The sequence below is a fragment of the Rattus norvegicus genome, chromosome 2 (genome assembly GCF_021556685.1).
Source record: "Rattus norvegicus strain SHRSP/BbbUtx chromosome 2, alternate assembly SHRSP_T2T, whole genome shotgun sequence".
NCBI classification, from domain to species: Eukaryota; Metazoa; Chordata; class Mammalia; order Rodentia; family Muridae; genus Rattus; species Rattus norvegicus.
In genome coordinates this window covers 172,485,806-172,501,376 of record NC_141535.1, presented here as the reverse complement: position 1 = coordinate 172,501,376, position 15,571 = coordinate 172,485,806, and the positions used below count along the sequence as shown (strand labels likewise).

Genomic DNA, 15,571 nt, shown 5'->3' with positions numbered 1-15,571 from the left:
CGTGTGTGTGTGTGTGTGTGTGTGTGTGTGTGTGTGTTTCCAGAACATAGTGTCTAAAGCTGAGCTATGAGACTGGGATGTAGCTCATTTAATAGAGTGCTTGCCTAGCAGACAGGAAGCTCCAATTTTCAGTTCCACTGGGCTGTGACCCTCCTACTTGGGAGATAGAAGACCGGTGGGTCAGAAGTTCAGAGTCGACCTTGCCTGCCTAATGAGTTCGAGGACAGGCTGTGCTACTTGAGACTGTCTCTAAAAACGTAATAAAAACCAAGCAACCTAGGGCATAAGTGCTTTTCTTTTATCTTTCAGGGAAACAAGAGCAAAAGACAGCCAAAGGGAGGCAGAAAGCCGGGAGAGTGAGTACAAGGTATGTTCTCTGGTAGTTGTTGCTTGAGGCCAAGTGCAAGTGATCTCCACCTTCCATAGAAATGGCTCCTGATTGACCACAAGAGCTACTGTGCCTCGGGACACTACAAAAGAGAAGAATTTGCAGCTTTCTGCATCCCTCGGGGTATTAACTCCAAAACTGTGGGTTGTCCATATGTGGGCACCAGGCATATCCTGTGGCACCTGCTACTTGGCACAGGTAGGGAAGCCTGAGGTGTGAGGGGGGGAGGCATATGGTATGCTGTGTAGGAAGGTATTGCCAGGTTGTGCCTACATAACCCCGGTGGGAGCCCCCATAGAGTCAACGTTCTGTGGCAATTGGAGCAGAAGAAGAGGGAAGGACTCTGGAAACAGGAGAAACCAAAAGGATTAGAGGTGCTGCAGACCAAGGGGAGGGAACTCATCAAGATGATAGTAAACTTAGTTCAGAGGCAGTGTGATTGTCTGAAGGATAAACATTTAGGGCAAAGAGAAGAGCAAAACCAAATTTAGTCGCACGCGCGTGCGCGCGCGCGCACACACACACACAGAATGCTCAAGGGGTGGAGATGGGGGATGCCAGGGAAGAAGCAATGATCTGAAGGGGAAGGAAGGTGAGAGGAGAGGATGCTAGAGAGGCTCCTTGGTGGTCAGCTCACGTGAAGTTACAGGTTGCAGGAGCAAGTTGGATTATATGTCAGGTGGTTTGAATATGCTCAGCCTAGGGAATTAGGAGGTGTGGCCTTGTTGGAGGAAGTGTGTCACTGTGGGCATGGGCAATGAGACACTCCTCCTAACCACATGAGAACCAGTCTTCTAGCTGCTTTCGGAACAAGAGGTAGAACTCTTGCTCCTCCAGTGCCATGACTGCCTGGGTGCTGCCACGTTTTTACCGCGTAATGATAATGGACTGAACTGTAAGCCAGCCCCAGTTAAATGTTGTCCTTATAGGAGTTGCTTTGGTCATGGTATCTTTTCACAGCAATGAAACCCTAAGACAGGTCCCATGAACAGGCATTGGACAGGGAGATTACTGTCAGATGTTTGGTACAACCCAAATGATATTCAAAAGGCTCACTTTTGGGTTTCTATGTGGAGAAGAAGTTAAGGAGTCCATAATAGAGCAGGAAGACCATAACTGGGGACCTGCCTCGAAGTGTGGCAATGGAGCATGAGAAATGACTGACTAATGGATGCTATCTGACGGCAGAACACCAGAAGGACTGCCTTGATGACCGGACAGACTGGGCTTGGGGGGAGACAGTAGAGATATCTAGACTACAGATAGAGCTTGGGAGTCACTAGAAAGATGATCACAATTGAAACTACAAATCTAGGGTCACCCAAAAGGAAAAGGCAGGGAAGTGGAAAGGTAGAAGGTTTGAGTTAAGAGGAGCTAGGAATATAAAGACAAAGGAAAATAGTACTGAAGAGTAAGTTATCAGAGAGATTGGGGAGAACAAGTGGAAAGGATTCTAGGCATAAGTCAGGAGTTTGCTAATCATGACGCAAACACGCTGTAGTTTTGTAGCTCAAATGTCTCTCAAAGGCATGCATTAAGATTTAGCCCACATTAGGAGCTATTGAGAGATGGTAGAAATTTTCAGGGGAAGAGCCTAATAACTTCTACATGACTACGACACGCCCTCACGGGGGATTGTAAAACTTTGGTCTCTTCATTTTTCACTGGTGTGGATATGTGGGCATGCATATATGTATGAGTCTTGGTACTCAGGCAAGCGTCTTTTATACTTGATTTTGGGGGCTTGTCTGGGATAAGTTCTCATTATTTAATCCAGGCAGGCCTTGAATTGAACATCCTCCTTCCTCAACCTCCTGAGTGCAGAGATTAAAGTATGGAAACCATAACTATCTGAACTTTTATTTTCATGACTTTTCTATGCCAGGGCACCTATAAAAGATGGACCTATGATGAGGTTCTGACTTCAATTTCCTTAATTGCAAAAGAGTAACAATAACATTTTTTAAACTGTAGGTTTTTACAAGATTCCACAAAGAACTTCACAAGTGATGTCTTGTCTGTGATGCTAATCTCTACTCCCTCCTTATTTCTTTGCATTTTTGTTTCTCAGTCTTTCATTGTCTCCTTCTATTTGCCCCCTCCCCTTTTTTCTTTTTGTGGAGGGAGCAGCTGTTTCAGGTCAGCATTTTTGCTTGGGAAAGCACTGCTTTTACTGTGTGTAAGGAGATGTCAACTGTGGGCTTTTTTCTTTCTGACTTTTGAGTTTTATCCAGGACACAAAGACTGAGAACAGTGGATGCCAGATCTACCATCAAAAATTAACCAAAATACCTGAAGCATAGTTGATGGCCCTTAGTTCGGAACCCACACTGGGATATCTAAAACATTCTGAAAACACCCAGAGAGGCAGATTTTCCTTAGAGAAGACTCTCAGACAGTGGGGAATTTCTTATAAAGCTAAGTGAATAATGACTTTGAACAGACCTCTTAGGGATTGGCCACAAGTCTCTGGGATAGTTTGAAGATTTGAGAAGCTATATTCTCACATCTGTCCAAAAATCTAATGCTGGAGCTTAGCTGGATAGCAGGGCAGGGTTAGTGTAGGAAAAGGCTTAGCAAAGAGCTGAGAATGCAAGGCTGTGTTCTTCTGAGGCCTAAGTATAAGGTATAAACCTCTGGACAAGGTGATTACTGGGGACGGTAAGGCAACCCCATTTGTGGGCCAGGGATCACTGGATGCATGGATGTCATAAAAGCACCATGAGAAGGCGTTGCTCAAGACAGAGGCAAGCTCTCCAGACATGGACCTCAGAGTTAGATGCCCTAGGTTCAAAACCACACTTTGCCGTATTCTAACTGCAGGTCCTGAGACGTCTTTCTGTGCTCATCGTCCACTCCTGTGCTGTGTAAGTCTATGCAAAGGCCATGCCAATACTAGGCAAAGAACAGCCATGTAGTTCTTTGAAATGTGTTACTCTTCTCCTTTCTGCCATGGGCCCAAGCCTGCAGTGAGCTAGAAGGGATGTTGGAAGGAAACAGGCTTTCTGCAGAAGAAGATGCCCGTATTCTGTCTTCATCTACACCTGCTTCTAGCAAAGGTGCCAGTGTAAGGCCAGCTTAAGTGAGAGAATGGGATATAAGAATTAAATGCAAAAGAGATGGATAAGACTGCAATGGTCCAGCTTGTTGCTGTCAGTACCTGGTTTGCTGGAACACTGAAAGTACTATAAAAACAATCTGAGATGTCACTGAGGTAGAACGGACCAAGGCCACTGGCACTTGAAGGGGCCGCCAATCATGTCCAATAAATGTAGTTAACAAATCAAGCTTAAGGAATGCCTTGAAGCTAGCTTTTCGAGTTGTTGCTTCCAATTCTACCCAGAAGCCTTTGGGACAGAGGGATTCCCTTTAACCTTTTCCCTGCCATGACTGGGAAAACAATGGTATTATGTCCGGGTCTAGTTACTTCTCTTCTGTTGCATGAAATGTTGGACTTTTTCTTCTCTGTGAGAAGCCTGGGTGTATTCTGAGATGGTGTGGGGTAGGACATGAGAACTTTCATCTGAATTGTCCTTGTAGGAACCTTAAAAGCCTTTCTACCAGTTTTGATTTTAGATCATTTAGTTTTCCTTTATCATAAGAAAAAAAGCTTAAGATGCTCAACTTGAAAAGAAGAAAGGAAGGCTTACCGCTGTGGAGGGAGGTCTGAGACGCTCAAAGAGGAGAGGCTTGCTTACGGTGTGGAGGCAGGGTGGCCCATTGCTTCTGCACTTGTGATGGATGGACCGTGTGACAGCTCGAAAGCAGAGAGATAGAAGAGAGCCAGAGTCCGAATGTCAAAGGCTTGCTCCCTAAAGCCAAGCTACCTTCTACCAGGCCCCGCCTCTTAAAGGTTCCAACATTTCCTGTTGCCTCAGGCTAGGGACCAGGTCTTTACAATATAGGCCACAGCGGAATATTCATCATGTAAACTGTAGTAGAATTTTTATGAAAAATGAAAAAAATACTGAGTTGTTCTGCTAATTGCTAGACCATTTCCGTGTTTTCCTAAGAGTCCTTACAATTCCTTATCGTTGAGTGGCTTTCTAATTTTATTGATTATGATCTTGTGGTCCCTGTCTTTTCTAAGAAAGCCTTCACAATTTAAACCTTCTAAGTTAAAATCTGCAGTTGCCCCTGGACTGCATGCTTCCCTTTGCTGGCTGTTCATGTGTCTCCGTTCAGAAAATAGCAGGTGCCAGCTGTGAATAAAATATGGAGCCAATGCTTTAGGACCGACAAGGGGGACAGTCTTCCTGCTGGACAGATGGCACCTCCAGCATGACTCAGACTGGCCATCTAAACCCATGTGGCCTTGGAAGTGTGCCTAAGGTCAAGGGTCCAATGTACTTGCAAGCAGGCATGGGGCCAGCACAACAGATGGAGGCGGATGGGGGTAGCTGGCCAGCCACGTGAGGACTAGAGTCCACACCTAGGGAGGGGTGGTGGTGTTTCACTCCCTCCCAAAGATGCCCCGGTACCTAGACACAAAGATGGTGGCTTGTCACAAGCAGGAGGCACTTTCAGGACACTCTCTGCCTGTGCCCAGTCAGATGCCTGCAGGTATGGAATCCAGCAAGAGAAATTAGAATCTCAGAATTTATCTGAATTCACCAGAAGGGCTCCATTGGGGTTGAGAATGGAATCTTTCCAAATTTAATAACCTTCTCCTTCTAGCCAAATCCTAAGGGTGGAATAGGCATCTTAACAATATGCCCTCCTCTACTGTGTAGTCAGTCCTTGGTGGTCTGATGGTAGGTGAAAACCCAGAGCCTCTGGGAGAAGATATGGGACTGGCAGGGCAGCTCTCATCATAGAAGAAATGCATTTCAGGGTATCCCCGCTTATTCAGTGACAGTATTTTCCACCTGTCTCTTTCTCAGCAGGCTGTTTATGACATATATGCCCTATATATTGCATAGCTGGAGCTACCTCTAAAAGTGTCAGTTGTCTGGCCAAATGTCGGGGAGCCCACTGTATGTCAGTCAACTTTCTGTTGCTGTAACAAGTACTCAAAGTAAATGAGCTTAAAAAGAAGAAAGGTTTATCTTGGCTCAAGGTTTTGGAGACTTCAGTCTGGGATTACTTGCCCTCAGTTTGGGGCACGTGATGAGCCAGCACATGATGATTGGAGCATGTGGTGAAGGAGGCCACCTGTAGCATGATGGTGGGAAGTAGAGAGGTTGGGACAGGGGCAGGGTCCAGGGCCCATCAAAGGTCACACCTCCAATGGCCTTATTTCCTTCAGTTAGGCAATATTTCCTCAAGATTCCATCAACTCCTAACAATGTAACAGGCAGGAGGCCAAGCCTTAAGCACATGGGCCTTTAAGGATACACTTCACTTAGACATTGCCACTTCACACATGGGTGGAGTCTCTCTGCAGGTCTGAATTTATGTTTCTTTAACCAGCAACACATTTCTCTAGTCAAGACGGTTGAAATGCTGAGATTCCCATTTTTACACTGCAGGTCATAGGGACAATTCTAGGGAGAGCGAGGGGCCATCTTGAGGGTTCATGGACTGGGGAGGAAGGGAAAAGGACTGAGCAGACATGTGAGCTGGGCAGAGTCTGGGTGGGAAAATAAAATGGATCACAAGACACACCCACCCGTTTGCATTCCAACGACAATAAAGGAGGACCAGGGAGACGGGAGAAACCGACTGACGATTGTATTTTTTCAGATACCCTTCTATTTTGACCTGCATATCTGAACTTGCAAGGCATGGCTTCTTCCCCCAGAGAAGGAGAAGGCATCTCTCTGGGGTATACACTATCTGTTAGGATGAGCAAAGAACCTGTTAGTGACAGAGTTTGCAAGTAGTTGGCTCCCAGCCTCCGGGCCTCTTCTGGCTGCAGTTGGCATTTATAAAGTAGATGTGGATGGAAAGCCTCGTAGAGCTCATTCACGACTGTGCTCTGAGCCTCATCCCTCAGCTCCTCTTTGGAAATGACTGAGCAAGCCTTACCATTTGCTGGATGGTGTATAGAGCATCTTACAATTGTCAGCTCACTTAGTTCTCACAGCAACCCCTCTGAAGTAGGTACCATTCTCACCAGCAGTCTACGAGGTCAACATTGTTCCTGAGCCCACAGCTCTGCAGTATACTCAGAGACAGAAGCCCTGCCCTGTAGTCTGGTTAAATCTTACTAGAAGGCATTGTTTCAGACTCTACAACTAAGACTATCCAGCAATTCACATATTCTTGGGGCTTTCTCCGTGGCAAGGCGAGATGAGGGGCTGACTGTTGGTAAGGATCCTGTGATTTTGTCCCTCCCAGGAGGTGCCCCTGTACATGGTACTTACTTTGCACTTAGTGGATGTGTTTTTCAACTACAATGCCTAGCTCCACCTGCTGGGCCCCCATGTTCTCCATGGTATAAGTTGTAGAATAAACAGCTCCTTCTGTATCCCAGCTGCCGCTCAGACCATTCTCTGCACTCCTGGGTCTCTGTACCCTAGCCTCCTCCTGACTGTTGTTATTGTAAGATGTGGCTCTAGGAGGACAGTGGGCTGCCAGCTAGGTGTGCCCAACCTCTCTTAGGTCTGTTTGTTCCACCGCGTGTAGCCACCCACTGCAAAATGGGGCACCCTTGAAAGTACCTCCTCCCTCAAGACTTCTCTCCTCTGCCCTGGGAAGTTGCCTAGCAACCTCCCTCTTCCTTCTCTCCTGGTGCTCTTGTGCAGTTCCATTCCCCTTTCCATCACTCCAGCACCCACCCCCAGCTTCTCTTCAGTGCCATTAAGCCGCACTTAATGCTTAATCTCTGCTTCGGTAGCCTACTACCCCAACTCCCGCAGACCCCATTATGGACCACGCCTGTGCTGAAGCATCCCTTTATTCCCGTCCCTTTGACAGCTCTGTGGAGCTCTTCACCCAATCCTTTTGATGCTAAAGCAACCAAAGGAGGGGGCAAAAGCAAAAGGCTAATCAAGACAAAAGACAAAGAAGCAAAAGTCTCCAAAAGCAGATGACTGGAATTTCCCCAAGCTTCAGATAACTCCTTTATCCCCACCCTTAAGAGGTTGGACCATATCGAGCTCTAGCAGGCAGGTTAGGAGGTGGTCTGAGGACCAGCACACAAGCACTATTACACATTCTGGGACCATGGCGAAGCTGCTGTCTACTTCAGAGTCTGGAGAATGGAACTCCCTTATCCTAACGGCCATTCAACAGTGTCATGGTAGTTTGGGGTGTGTCTGCTGTCAGTTTGACTGATATTGCCTAGAAGACAGCAGATGGCGCCTTGTCAGGCCCACCTCCTTAAAGAGAAAGGTGGTCCTCGGGAACGCAGAGAGTCACCCCTTTTTTAGCATCAGTTAGGATATTCTCTTGGCTCAGCCCTGACTTTTCAACAGCAAAATTTCCCTTCTCTGCCCTGAGTTTAGATCTAATTGCATCTGCTAAGTCAGGGCCTCACAGACATCTCCATTCATGACCACTTTGTGCCTAAAATTTTTTATATGATCCAAGGTACACAGAGATATAGAATAGGCACAAAAATTAGATACTTGCCTATAATAAATCATAAAAAAATTGATGTTAAAACAATTTTTAGGGAGCCTGGAGAGAGAGCTCAGTTGGTAAAGTGGTTGCCTTGCAAGTCAGAGGACCTACATTTGATCCCCAGAACCCATGTAAAGAAACAGGACATGGTGGCACATGTGTGTAATCATAGCCCTGGGGAGGAAGAGGCAGATGGATGCTCAGGGCTCACAAGCCAGACGATCTCGTCTGTGAGTTCCAACAGTCAAAGAAACAACATGGAAGGCATCTGAGTAACCGCAGTCCTCTGGCCTCTAGATGCATGCGCATGAGTGCTCCCAAACTCCCATTTATGCATGTACATAAATTTTCACAGTAAAGAAATGAATGCACACGTTTATTTTAACATAAAAATTAATCTTTTCTAAATCCTGTCACTGTGGAATGAAGACAGTCTTCAACTCTTTCCCAGATTGATCGTATTTTTATTTGTTTTTGTTTTTGAGATGGGTTTCTCTATGTAGCCCTAGCTGTCCTGGAACTCACTTTGTAGACCAGGCTGGTCTGAAACTCACCGAGATCCACTTGCCTCTGCCTCCTGAGTGCAGGGATTAAAGGCCATGCATGGGATTAAAGTGCACAGCATGAATTGATCATATTTTGATGTCATGATAAAAAATGCCAAGAATGCTATTGTGCATGAATACATAGTGCCGAATGGTAGGTGTATGTTTAGGGCCATTTGAGAAATGGTTAGAAATTCTTCCCAAACCCAAAATTATTCAGTATTTTTTTAATGGAACACAAGGCAGAAAATTAAACCCCATGTTGAAAGTTGTACCCAATGCAATCCAAAGTTATACTGACTTGATAACTTACATCCTAAGGAATGGCGGTAGGAGAACATTGAATGCCCTCGGTAATTAAGCCACTGTATCTCTATAAGGGCAAAAACTTCATATGTGTGGGTCTGCGTTTCTACCTCACCAGTATCAGAATGCCACCCAGGGGAAGTGAAACACAGTCTATGATAGGATCTCAGTCCATGTTTTTCCAGGTGATAAATGTCTTGGGAGGTGGGGATGGGAGGTTGTGTTCTCAAATTCCTGTGAACACAGGCGCTGCTGGGGACCTTGAGGAGTCAGGAATGGAGAGGGAGAGGGCCTGTGATGAGTGAGGGCCTGGGATGGAGAATCTGGCTTAGCTCTGAGTGGGTGCCAGGAGTGCAGAGGGGCCTTTTGCTGGAGACTTAGGTGGGGCTCTGTATGATGACGTCATTCTTCCTCTCCCCCTGCCACGGTGGTTCTTGATGAAGGAGACAGTTCTTGTTTGTCCACACTGCTCTCTCTATTCATGGTGGATAGGATGCATACTTACTCAGGGTGAGCTAGACATTAAATACCTTTCGCAGGAAGGGATGCCAAGGGAGGGAAGCTCATTGGCATAATACTGAGGGTACATCTAGATACCTCATTAGCATGCAGAACTCTAGGCTTTATGCAGGGTGACCAGTTGTCATGGTCCTATTAGTGGGGTGTCGTGGTCACGTGCTCCAGGACAGGAATCTGGTTGGGAGCTAATTCGCACTCCTGCCGTTCTAAATTATTAATTTTATTGGGATTCTGACCTTACTACTACCTTACCAGTCCTTCTGTCTAGTGGCACAGTCCACAGGGACGTACAGTAAAACACTGCAATTCATGACATATCAGTAGTCATGAATCTGAGCCAAGTCTCAGGTGACATTTTGTGTCTTTGTGACAAGTTCAGGGTAAAATATGCATGTGGTATGTTGAGAACCAGTGTTGCAGGCAAGAGCGAGAGAAAGCTTCTGCCAGACACAGCCCAGATTCAGTCCAGGTTTTGATTTTAAATTAATTTCTGGTCCTTATGTGTTCAGAAGCCCTTTAGTATGTCAAATGTCTCGCAATACTGACTTTGGATTGCTTAGGTCCATATAGGGTCGTGACCCACAGTTTACGAATGTGAGGGTCAGGAAGACGGCTCAGTGGTAAGGACACTTTACACCATGCCCATGCCTGACAACTTAGATTCAATCCCTGGGACCCAGATAGTGAAAGGAGAGAAACAATTCCTGAGGTTGTCCTCTGACCTTGCATGCATGTTGTGCCCTGTGCACATGCAAAAATTAGCTCATTAGTTAATGCAAAAAAAGTTCATGAATCTGGGTGCTAGACTACTATTTGAAGAAAAATGGGGAGATGCCATGCCTCCCCCCCCCATGGGAGGATGAGTTGTTCAAGACAGACCTATATTTTACCAAGACATAGTCCACGACCTTGCACAGCACACAATCCTCAAGGTGACAAGTTGAAAGTTGGGTGACAGAATTCAGAGGAACAAAATGATTGTGATTTTCCTCCATACTGCGTGATAATTACCATGATCCTCAGCTTCAGGGGTGCCTCTGAGATGTCTTGCCCTGTGTGGCCACAAGCTAGACTTCCAACTCTGGTCAGGGTCCTTGGAGAGATGAAAGGTAACCAGGGACAGGCAGCACAGCTGTGTACTCCTCTGTGTCAAGGAGAGAGGACGTTAGCCACTGAGGGGACCACACACATGTGGCAGTTTTGGATATGATGATATGATCTGCACAGTCAAACTGGAAAAGCTCTGAATCTTCCTTTCAAATGTCATTGTCATCTAGCCGTCTTCACCCACCACTTTGCCCTGCTTTCCTGGCCTTGAAATATTTCTATTGTGTGGGAGCATTGCTCAGTTGTAGAATGCATGCATTGTATGCACAGGAGCCAGGTCCCATCCTCAGCATCTGTAATAAAACCACAAATACAAACAAACAAACAAGAATGTTCTATCTAAACAAGTGGCCTCTTGTAACTACACTTGTACCATTATGGGATTTAAAATCAATTCAAAACCGTTCCTGTGTGCATTGTCTGACTTTGCTGAGGTTTTCTAATAGAGGAGACATAAAGGGTACGGAAGCAGGAATACAAAGAAGATAGACGTCCAGGCTCGTCCATCCCTGGCTGTACCCAGTTTCCTGGATCCTCTTCTGTGGGCCCATGTCTAGACCTAGGTCCAAGAGCAGGAGTGCAGGAGCAGGCAGCAGGAGTCGCTAGTCCAGGGTCCAAAGTGACTCATGCAACTCAGTACGAGTATTCAGCAAACACACCTCCTGTCACTGGGCTGCTTACTCCCCCTTATCTCTTAGGCCCAGGAGACTGGGCTCTGTGAAAATTGCTGCCATAATCCACACCGGGAGGACTGGAGGGCATAGGTGAGGCCGGCAGCATAATTGTGCACACAAATTCATGCCACTTGCTGAATTAATTCTTCATTGAGGTTTTGCATTCCTGAAGCATTTCTTTCAAGCTCAAAATGCTGAGTGGTAGAGAAGCAAGTACATGGTCCAAGACTAGAGAGTACGGTCAAGTCATTCTGGAAAAAGTTAGGCTTAATATTAATATTAGATGATGATGATGATGATGGTGATGGTGGTGGTGGTGGTGGCGATGATGGTGATGATCATGATGATGGTGATATGGGCATTAGATACCAGATCACCCAGACAAATGCTTTGTCTTTTTTTTTTTTGTCTCTTTTTTCCCTCCACTTGAATCTTACCACAACCCTGTGGAGTCATTCCTACTGCTTTCCCCAATGCAGATGAGGAAACAAGTTCCTGGGGATGAAGTAAGGCTTGATAGCTGGTGATTTTCCAGGTTTTCAGAGGCTGAAAGCCTCTTTCCAAATGACTTAGCGTTAACTCGAATGATCCCATCCTTTTGCTTGAAAGTTATTCCATTTGAAAGCAGAAAAAGAGCCACATGCCAGGAATGAAAATCAGAAGCCCTGCCTGTTACTGACATAGGCAACAGTGGTGGGGAGTCCTTCCAAGCTCTCTGGCTGCCATGCTGACTTGCTGAGTGTGCTCCTCCTTGGCTCTCACACTATGCCTCAGACGCCATCTTGGAGAACATGCCTGTGAACCATACCGAGGTTGCTCCAATGGGCCGGTTTCCTTCCATTTTCCTTTGCAGTTTTCAGAATAACAAGAGCAACAGTGTGATCTCCGGATCAGGAGAGAACATTATGGGATGGTCTGGCAAGGCCAACTGCCCCACTGCACTCAGTTCTGCCAACAGGTCTGGTAGGTTTCCCTCCTACTTGCCTGAGGTTTTCCATCTCCCAGGCTTGTAATATGCTGGAGAGAAGTGGGGTGAGCTACATGGTGTGATTGGCTGCTTCTGGGTTCTTGGTGCCCACAAAGAAATGGCAAGCAGGGAAGCAGTAGTCACTACTCTAGGAGCTGAATCACCTAGAAGCAACCTTTGATTACAACAGGGATATAGAACCATCCAACTATAAAATAGCATGCCTTCTGGGCCCAGGACTCAACAATACTAACCAGTCATATTAGCATTGAAATTAGATCACACAAGACAATTTGTTATTCTTCCCCAGGGGTTGCCTCGCAGAACTATGGAGATCGAACATCAAACCACCTAATCCACCCACCAGGTAGATTAAAGATGGAGAAGTTATGGATATTTATTTACCAGCTAGTAATTTATTTTGGCAGATACCATCAGAATGTTTTGATGAAGGAATACCTTGTTCTAACTCACAAAAAGGTGCCATATGGCCTAACAGTGACTCTGTTCCTCCTCTTGATGGAGGAGGCAGATGGCTCAGTGGTAGGGAAACCATGGAGTGGGGACATCAGTAGATGGGATGTCTGTTGAGAGAGGGAATGAGTACCTGGATTTGAAGCTTGCTTCACCACATAGGGTTCTGCATATGTCTCTTAATTCCTGAGTTTCTTTTCCTGTCTGTCACAAGAATGAGCACAGTAATACCAGCATCTGAGTGTGTTGATTCCCTTGTGTGCATGTGTGGGTGCCTGTGTGTGCACATGTGATTGTGCGTGTGTTCCTCTTTTGTTAGGCAGCAGAGCAACTATGTTTCAGGATTCAGATTATTAATCTATTGTCATATTGTTATAAATTAAAAGATTCTGAGTTTAAACCATGGTCGTTGGCTGGCAATATGCCAGGACCAATTTGTTCATGTCTCTTGGCCAGCCCCTAAGTAAGAAAATGACTTACCAGTGATTAAACTGGCCAAGAAGTTCAATGTCACATCAAGGTTATCCATGACCAAAACCTGGAACATCTTGTGCCAACACCCAAGATGTCAGAGTGCCCAGTATTTGCTATGGTGAGACTCTCCAAGGTCACAAGATGAGAATGATTAAATATGGTGGGATTCTCAGGCCCTTCTTCACTCATTCAAGCTCTGACCAGCTTCATACTCTGTGGTTGTTGCAGTAAATCTCCAACCCCAAAAAGCCCTTGCAAAAACACACAACTCAGTCACAATATTTATAAACTGTCCACCTAAATTGGGCCGACATTCCATTATAGTACTCTATTCCCCAGCTATGAGATCCCGTGTTACGTGTAGCTTCGCCAGGCCACGTGCTTCTGCTCCATCTTCCTTTCACCTCCTCTTCCTCTGTCTTCCTCCTCCCCCTTCTCCTCCTCCTTCTCCCTCTTTCCCCCCTTTCTAAAACCTCCAGCCCCACCTTTCCCTTCCGATGCCCAATCATAGATTCTAGTCTTTATGTCACCAGTTAAAATGGGGAGAAGGTTCATATGAAATCACCTGAGTACCCAATCCACTCCTTGTTGGGGCAGCAAGGATTCCTCTTGAGGAATCAGAATTAACATCAGAATACAAACAGCACCATGAGGACAACCCACAACAAGTGGTAAGCACTCAACTTAGGAAGCAGAAGTAAAATTACCAAATAGACCAAAATAGCCAATTCCTAGACACCACATGGTAGACCACTAAATCTTTCTCAGGTTCTGGGAAAGGACTGGTGTTGAAGGAAGAGATCGCTCCCACCGACCTCAGGTTCCTTCTCTTTGTGATTTCTTCATTGCCCCCAAAGTCCTCTTCTTGCCCACAGCTAGACATATCCGGAGGAAAAAGCACAGAGGAGCAAGTGTGGAGACATTTTAGGGATGGATAAGAAGAAGCCCTTATCAGTTTGTCTTCATCAGAGAGGGCTGAGCCACGGTGACCAAACCACAGTATGAGAGAGAGAGAGAGGCATGAGTTCAGTTCAGGCAGCTAGTGGTGGCCATCACAGGACAATCCCAGGTGATAGGGGCCGTGTCCTAAGAAGACCAAGAATTGTTAGCCATGGAAACAAAGCGAACAGACAGTGGGAATCAGGGCTTGGGGGCTGGAGATCCAGTGTATTCTGCTCAGGGTTAGTGGGAAGGCTGTGAGAGGAAGGTTGTGGGAAGGGCAATGGTTCCATAAAAGGCGCTGGCAGCCACAAGTCAGCATGCCCACCATAAATGGTACTATTGTCCACCCAGGGAGAATTCCCATCACTGACGAGAGTTCTTGTCCCCAGGATGCATCTGTGACCACTTTAGAAGGGTCTCAGCCCTTGTCCAGGACTCAACCCACACTTCAGCTGCGTCTTCCATGGGCAAAGGGTATTTAGTGGTGCTGAAGGGGAGATGGGTATGAGTTGGAGGGACGTGTTGTGCTCAGGCCTTCGCGATCACTCAATCTCCTAAGGAAAGCTCTTGACTCATCTGGGTTTGAAATCAGACAGTTACAAATGGCTATCTTTGGAGGGCAATGTTCTAGCAGGATCCTAAGATGCCCACCCCTTGGTTCAAACACCAAGTGTAGTGCCGTCCTTTTGAGAGTGTTCAGGGTACACTGACATGAGGTATAGTGGCTCCCAGAATTAATTTATGTTAAATGGCAAAGCTGCTAAGCTATGGATTTGGCTCTTAAATGCCCATAAAGGTCCATGTGTTGAAGGCTTAGTTGCCAGCCTGTGACACTGTTAGGAGGTGACCAAACCCTTAGTAGGTGTGTCCTAGGGGAAGGAAAGTGGGGGACAGTGGGAGTGAGCTCCTGAGGGGGATATGGAGATCATTAGCCCAGTGGGGTGTGGTATCCTGGCCCATCTCCTCTTTTCTGCTCCAGCTTTCGTGATTGACCTTGATTCCATGAGTCACCTTGACTGACCACAGGCTTCCAGCATGGTGCTCTGTCTCTCCACAGGCCCAAGGAGATGAGGGGCAGGTGACAGTGGGTAGAAACTTCTGAGGCTCTGAGCCCAAATCGACCTTTTTCTTTCTGCTGGCACTGCAACAGAAAGCTGACTGGTGGATGCTGGGATAGTTGTTGCTGTCCCATTCAGTACAGAAGAAGATAGCGTCATTGCCAGCTGGAGAGAGGTTCCCCCCACTGCCTCCGAAGTAGGCTGCCATGTGGTCGAGTGCCTAGGACCCAGAGAAGACACCTGGGAGCTGAGGCTGACCCAGGTTGTCAACAGCAAGAAGCCTGGCAGCTCAAGCTCTGAGGAACAACTGCAAGGAACTGAATTTTGCCACTATGTGAGTTTGGAAAAGAACTCCGAGCCTGACAAGAGACTGTAGTTTCTGCCAGGACCTTAATTTCAGTGCAGAGGACTCAGCCAGCTTGCATCGGGACTCCTGACCCGTGCTCATGGGATAGAGTAAACATGTGTTGCTTACGTCACTGTGTCTGTGGCCATTTGTTACACAGCAAAAGAAAACTAATGGAGGGTAATTGGAAGAGTCACGTAGCTCTTCTGACACCCCTGTTTTCTTGTTTTCTCTCTCTCTCTCTTTTTTTTAAAAGTTAATT

General features: G+C 46.4%; 2 long non-coding RNA genes across 3 annotated transcripts in view; one reads left to right on the top strand and one right to left on the bottom strand.

Annotated features, from left to right (window-relative positions):
• LOC103691600 (uncharacterized) overlaps window positions 1–4,538 on the bottom strand; it is a 40,457-nt gene extending 35,919 nt beyond the window's left edge. The window contains exon 1 of one of the 2 annotated variants that reach the window (XR_015672082.1): window positions 4,039–4,538. This is a non-coding gene — a long non-coding RNA (uncharacterized LOC103691600). The remainder of the gene's footprint in view (window positions 1–4,038) is intronic. The other variant, XR_015672088.1, reaches the window with a different exon arrangement.
• The window catches only part of LOC147996331 (uncharacterized), a 106,955-nt gene that overhangs the window by 67,979 nt on the left and 23,405 nt on the right, over window positions 1–15,571 (top strand). Inside the window, exon 4 of the long non-coding RNA XR_015672100.1 lies at window positions 310–367. This is a non-coding gene — a long non-coding RNA (uncharacterized LOC147996331). The remainder of the gene's footprint in view (window positions 1–309; window positions 368–15,571) is intronic.